We start from the raw sequence: 7,051 nt of genomic DNA on the forward strand, positions 1-7,051 counted from the left end.
AACTACAAGTGATTTTATTAGTTTACATAACATTCAAGGAATGATAAATACAATATAACAATGATAGAGTTGCAAGATAAGAGCGTAAAAATAGCACCAGACTTATTACTTTACAAAGGACATTTGAAAGACACCTCTGGAGAGGCCCTGTTTTGTAAAATCAAAGTCTGTTTCTCCTATTGATGGCACTTTAAGGGAGTATCTCCTTTAAAGCACAAACAGAAAAGATGGTCTTCCAGATATTTATCTGTTTGTTACTTCTAGCATTAATGTTTTGGCTAAATTTTATTCTTCCAAATGTAGCTTAGTAATATTCTTGATGTTTCTGCAGCTTCTGGCCCCATCAATAATGTCAGAATGGCATTGTTTATATTTGTAAACTTAGTTTCATGTACAAAATATGCACTTTCTGTGCTAGCATCTCAAATTGGACTAGTACTTAGCTTCCTTCCCAGACAGACTGTAAATTTATTATCATAGTTCTGACTTTCCCTGGAGTTGAGGAGGATCTGAGATTAAACATAATAACTGTTTAGCTTCATATATACAAAACTATTTGGATAAGTCCACTGCTCAATGGTGTAAATCAGTTAATATGAACATACCACTCAATGACATTCAGATGGTGCATGACACAGGTATATTGCATATATATATATATATATATATATATATATATATATATATATATATATATATATATATATATATATATATATATGTGTATGTATTCAGCCACATTCATGTAGCATATAAATACAATTCATGTTTTAAGCATTACAGAATTTAGAATAATATGTAATTACTTATATAGCAGGGGTGTCAAACTCGATTTCATTGAGAGCCACATCAGGGTTGTGTTTGACTTCGGGGGCTGGGGTTGTAGACAGGTTGGCGTGGCCACCTCCATGTCACTCATGGTGAGGCTGCACAGGGCCTTCCTGAGTTCCATTTTTGGCCGTGACAGCCTCCTGCAACCCTCTGCCAGCGAAAACAGTGCTCAGGGAGGCTGCATGTGGCCTCCCCAAGCTCTGTTTTTGCTGACAGAGAGTTGCAGGAGGTCATTGTCAAAAACGGAGCCTGGGCAGGCCGCGCACTGACTCCACAAGCTCAAGTTTTACCGGCAGAAGCACCATGGGTCAGTCCTTTGCTGTTTCCAGGGTGGGCCCAGGGGGCCAGATCTAAGCACCCCCAGGGCTGGATCCGGCCCCCGGGCCCTGAATTTGACATTGCTGTCATATAGAAAAGCTCAGTGAGACTAAATAGGTTCCCATATTTTTGTGATTTGTTATAATACCCAATGTATATATCTTTGATGAAGAGTGTAGATCCTTCTTTTTTGCAGCAGCAGTTATTTATTGATCCAACAAGGGCAAGATCTTGCCGAATTATTTTAGCTCTCTAGCTACTTAGAATCAATGAGAAGCTAAAAACTGCGAGTGTCAGATATGTAGAGACATGGAAAGGTTTTGAACTGGCTTGTTCGGTAGTTAAGAAAATGCTAGATCACTCTCCCTGAGTAGGGCATTTGCCAGATGGAAATATAACCTCCAGACTTTTAGCCAACATCTATGCTAAGTAAAAAGTTTTGGGAATTGCACTCCCAATTCATTTAGAGCTAATCTGATTAGGGAAGCTAGTTTAAGGAAGGAGCATACAACCTTTCCCTACATGCCAAAAGGGGTAAGAAGAAAGTCTAAATGTTGTTTAACGGAATGCAAATTTACTTTTAATTATTAATAACTTTTAGTTATTAAATTAGTAAAATATAATTAGACTATTTTATGTAAACACTAAGTCATTCAGTCAATATGTACGTGTGTGCTTGTGTGTCTGTGTATATGTATATGTACCATGTGTATATCTATATGTATTTCAGTTTTAAAGCATAGGGCTGAGGGCTCTTCCATCAGGCTTTGGAGCCAGGTATATTCCTTTAAAATGTAACAGTTGGATTTTGCATAAGATGTTTCTTCTGACACTGCTGTTATGTCACTTGACAGTTTTATGGAAGCAGTGATGAGATCCAGGAACCAGAGTGGACGGCACTGAATATCAGATTGAGTGAGCCACAGTATTCAATACATTGTTAGGCAGCAGACTTCTTCGCCTTCTATTCGGCTGAAGTACATTTCTTCGGACCTTTGTGAGAAAGCAAACGAGGAACTCTGTCATTGGAGGGTTTTAAAACATACCAAGAAAACTGGGCCAATGAAATTTTCCTTGTGATATTTGAAAAAAAAACCTCTCACAGAAGGATAGGAGGCACCTATTGGGCACCTGATAGCTTGTAGGTGGATGGGATGGGTTTGGGTGGTGCTTCTGGTAGCCTTTTACGGAGGATAGTGCTTTATGATTAGGCCTATCTCAGAGCATCCCCTCCTTCAGTAACTGCTTTATCTCTGAGTAGACAGCCAGGTCTAGCAAAAGCAAGTGTCCTCCCTGTTTGCTTCTCCTCAGCTTCTCTGCAGCATTGTTGGCACCATTAATCCCTGCTTTGGGATACTGCTATGGGTTAATTTGTGGAAGGGGAGGGAAGGGTTTCCAAATTTGCAGTTATTGTAAGATTATCATTCCCATGCCATTGAGGCATGATAGTGTGGCAGGGAAGTATTGTAGATGTAGAATCTTGGCCACATATGGAGGCTGATTGTTAGTTCTCAATGGCTGCAAGAAAAAATTGGGTGCCCAGGCTATTATTAAACCTGGATTGCATTAAGAAAAACATAAATGTTAATACAAGTGATCTAAGTTCTCAGAATCATCCTGATCCAATTCTTGATCATTATGAATGTTAGGGTAGCCAGTTTTAATTTCAGCCCATTTCTATGATTGCATCTGGTAGCTTGAAGTGGAAATGCCTACGTGCATTGCTTCCATGCAACATTTTAAACAAACTACTATTCAAAGCACTGGAACAGATTGGTGGTTTTTCCACTAAGTTAAGTTTTCCATTTAAGTTGCCTTGTTTTATCTAGAATGATACAGCTGACAAAAGCTGAATCCCTCCCTACATCTGAGAGGACTGATTACTTCTTTATTCTCCTTCTCAAGAAATGATGTTATACCAATGCCAACCTCTAGAGAGCAGGAGATAAGAATATATATATATATATATATCCTCACCAGTTTACAGCAAATAGCTTAGTTTAGATTTTTACAAAGAAAAAATTCAAAGATAAATAAATAATCAAATGTCAAAGAAAAACATTTAAGCTGTGTTTCAAAGTATATGGGAACATACTTTGAAACTCATAAGCTCAATTGCAGAACAATAAAGGTAAAACAAATGAATCTGTATGTGTTTTAATCTGACAAGCACTTCCAATTTATTTGTTTTTTTCTCTGTGACACATCACTGGCTTTAATGCATCCAGTTGGTAAAATCACAGGAATGGATTGCCTCTCACTTAAACAAATACCTCTTTACAAAAGCATAGTGTTCTTTGTAAATGTAACCAATTCTGATTGAAATGGGTAAATGATCTTTTCACCCAAAGATTCTGATTTTCAGAAGCAGGCAATATATACGAAAGGTAGCTTTAAAGACTTAGGGTATATAAAGTGAGAGTACAGCAGTTCCCATTTTCTATCACTGTTAGTTCTGCTGTGTTAGAGCTGATGAGAATTGGAGTTCAGGGACCTACCAAGAACGAAATTGTAACCCATTCATAATTTACAAGAAACCTTGTTAATGTTTTTGAATAATCCAAGAATTCTCAGAGACTGTCTCTTTGGTGAAACAGTCTCTGCGTGCATTGGAACAGCAGATGTGCATAAATAGTGTAGGAACTGGAATGGATGGTAACAGTGAGAGTAGAGAACTTTGAAGTTTTCATTAACCTTTCTTGAGAAGCCCACTCTTATTACTTTTTGGATCAAGAGAGAGAGTTGGTCATGTTTTCAGACTCCCTTTTTTATTTTTTATACCATACATTAAAGTGTTCTTCAAGATGAGCTAAGCCGTGGTGGATTCATGTCCTGATGGTTTCCTTGGAAACAAGCAAAATAGTTTGCCATTGCCTTTTTCCAGGATACTCCTCTCAACTGCCCAGTTTAACCTAGTTTTATCCCCAGTATTTCCACAGCTGAGTTCAAAGTAGGTCTAATCCTGTTTAGCTTTTTGAGAACCATCAAAGTAAAAGTGAGCCAGAATGAGTGTGAAGTGATGTGTTTTATCAATATAATACAGGATCTTCTTTGTTTCATAGGCATTCCATAGAAGACAAGCATAATACATAAGAAAATGAGAAAATAGCTACTTCAGTATATAAAGTTTGAAAATCTCTACATAATTTATCCTGATTCCCACAAATTTTGTGATGTCACATGCTGGGATGATAGTTCCTCAATTCTAACTAGCGTAATTGCTGATAATTTGGGATATTTCAGTTCCTAGCACAACTGGAAGCGTCATGCTGGGAAAGGTTGAAGTAATTTAGACATAGAGACAAAAATCTAATGTAAATTACTATTGTGCAAATAAATAAACTACAGTTAATGAAGCCAGTTTGTCCCTCTTTGTCTAGTAGCTGACAGCATTTACCCAACTTTAGTTATTTCATACACTACCCAGAGTAAGCCTTGATTAGTATTGTTTAGGAAGTCCAGAGTAGAAAGTAGACTGAGAAGTTTAACAAAATCCTGGAAGAAGGCACTGACAAACCACTTCCGTACTACTGCCAAGAAAACTGAATGGATGCAGACACTAGAAGTAGTCCTTGACCTGATGATGTTTTTACTTATTTGCTTCCCAGAATTCTGACTCAACTTCAAAATTCAATGCATGGCAGCGAAGAGAGATTTTTCTAAAGAATCTGGCACCAGCCAATTAAGTCCAGCAACGGTGCTTCCTTTTGAAAGAAAGTTTGTGAGCAGCCATTGGATGATTATAAGCTTCATACATTACTCCAGAATTATAGCACACTGTCCAACATGTCTATTCTAAAAAAAGGTTGAATAAATACAGAAAAACTTATTTCCAGGTCAAGGGGCATAGAATTGCTGCCTTAGAAATGGGACATTTTTATTCAAATATTGGTTTGAGTGCTGCATTCTGAAGATGAGCTGGTCAAGATTCTGACTTTCATTTATCTACTTTGAAAATATGGCAAAGCTGAATTTTATTTATGCATTTAAATAATTTATATGGTCACCTATAATCATAGCAGTGATTCTGGGCAGTTATACAAAGTTAAACTTAATGAATGGCCAACGTTCCTATGTTCTATTTAAAATTCAATAAGATTACTGCACAAATGTATTTCAGCTTGCTGCCTTTCCTACAGATTTGTTGTTTTATTGTTGTTATTATTAATAAAGATTACAGTACAAAGAAGAAATGTAATTAATTTTTGTGCCGGACCAACACAAGAATCTGTCTACCAAAAACTAACTGTAATTAAAATGTATCAAAGCACATCTAGTAGGTAACCTCATAGAACTGCCCTTTGCCAGATAGTATTGTCTAGCCAAATTAAAATAACATAGATCTGTCTGGCTCTGTATGAAAGGACATAAAGCAAAACGTTTAGCAGCTCAACCTATTTTTTTCTTCTAGCCTCAGCTAACATCTTGATTAAGAATCTGACTTAAAAGGGCATTTTTTCACCTTCATCACAGATGACATGAATAGATAAGATAAATTTAGTGGCCTACTCAAATAATAAGATGAAAAATCTAATTATAATATATTAAGAACCTAAGTTACACCCTCATGCTCTTATACAGTATTGATGAGCTTTAATTAGTAGATACAACACATTGTTGTAATCCTTACATGTATGTATACCAGTGGGGTGGGATTCTACCAGTTCACACCTATTCTCTAGAACCGATTGTTAACATTCTAAGCAGTTCAGAGTGTTAGAAGAAATTACTGGCCTAATCCTGTAAGGAAGACAGGAGGAAATATTCTGGTGTTGCTTACAGAAACTGTTTCTCCGTTAACCCTTATTACATTCTTTGCAGGACTAGACTTCCTGTCTTAGGAACCTCTCTGGAGTTTTTTTCCCTTCCTTTGCTGGTACTTTGCTTGTGTGCAGTGACCATTTAAAGTTACAATGGCACTGAAAAAAGTGACTTATGACTATTTTTCACACTTACGACTGTTGCAGCATCCCCACAGTCATGAGAGGCCAGGCGAGGAGATGCGCGCCTTAATGTGAGTAATATTGAGTTGGCCACGCCCAGCCAATAACATGACCACCAAGCCACGCCCACCAACTAAGCCATGCCCACAGAACTGGTTGTTAAAAAAATTGAATCCCACCCCTGAATATCAGCTATAAAAATGGCACTTTATAAAGAACATTTCTCATAAAGACACAGAGAATCAACAGAGCAAGAATGAAATGGGGGTGGGGAGGGGGGGAATTGGCTGGATTTGCAATACCTAAACTATTATTTTTAACCATAGTTTGTTGAATAAAACAATCCCACAGCCATTGTGTACCATAAATGCCAGGATGCATATAAAACACCTGCAATTTAAGCACATCTCATTATGCCTTATGATTTTAAGTATGATTTGTTCAACTTTCACACTTCATCATCACACAGTTGTCAATTTTATCCCCTGTGAATCCCTGCCAGGAGGGCAACGTGTGGCTTTATCCTTTTGTTAAACAACTTCGAGTGAGAAAATATCTCAGTCTATGTTTATTTTAATTCTTGCAAAACTGAGATTGTTTGCCGTGAAAACAGCAAACAAACCGAGCACAGTCCCTAAGTGCAGGAAACCCGTATGGCGGGAGAGCTCTGTGCACGGCTGAAATGTCTGCATGAAATGACTGGAAAGCACTGACAAGGCAGGCGCCGCCTCTCCTCCTTCCCGTTCCTGGCTTCTCCGCCGGCGCCGACTGTTCCCATCCTCGGGCATCACGTCATTGGCAAAGGGGGCTGGTTTCCTCTGTGGAGGAGGAGGAGGAAGAGGAGGAGGACCCCGCTTTCCATCAGCACCAAGGAGAGCTCCTCCCGACCTTCCCTCCCCTGTCGCCATTCATCCGGCTTTGCCTGCTTTTTTCATCCAAGAAGGGGGCTGGAGCTAATT

This window comes from Pseudonaja textilis, chromosome Z (assembly GCF_049901715.1).
Source record: "Pseudonaja textilis isolate UNSWEBS1 chromosome Z, rPseTex1.2, whole genome shotgun sequence".
Classification (NCBI taxonomy): domain Eukaryota; kingdom Metazoa; phylum Chordata; class Lepidosauria; order Squamata; family Elapidae; genus Pseudonaja; species Pseudonaja textilis.